This window comes from Penaeus monodon, chromosome 34 (genome assembly GCF_015228065.2).
Source record: "Penaeus monodon isolate SGIC_2016 chromosome 34, NSTDA_Pmon_1, whole genome shotgun sequence".
NCBI classification, from domain to species: Eukaryota; Metazoa; Arthropoda; class Malacostraca; order Decapoda; family Penaeidae; genus Penaeus; species Penaeus monodon.
Window position 1 is genome coordinate 19,999,232 of NC_051419.1, and position 308 is coordinate 19,999,539.

Consider the following 308-nt stretch of genomic DNA (forward strand, 5'->3'; position numbering starts at 1 on the left):
TTACCACCAACCCTCCCCCCAAAAACCCAAACTCAAAAAACAGGGAATTAAGCAAGACCGGATTTCCCTATTAACAAGCACATTCGCAAGCAAACACGCCCCAAAGCGCCACGCCAAGAGTGAGACATTCAAGATCTGGCAAAATATGAACAAGAGGGAACCAATGTTTACAAATTTGTACTCGAATGCATTAATTCTTCCGCGACGAGAGTTCATTAAGAGCCACAACCTCTGGTACAGGGGGAGGGTGAGCACCGGCATTCGTACGCCCTCTGTGCAGGCTGCGGGTCCTGAATAAGTCAAATTTC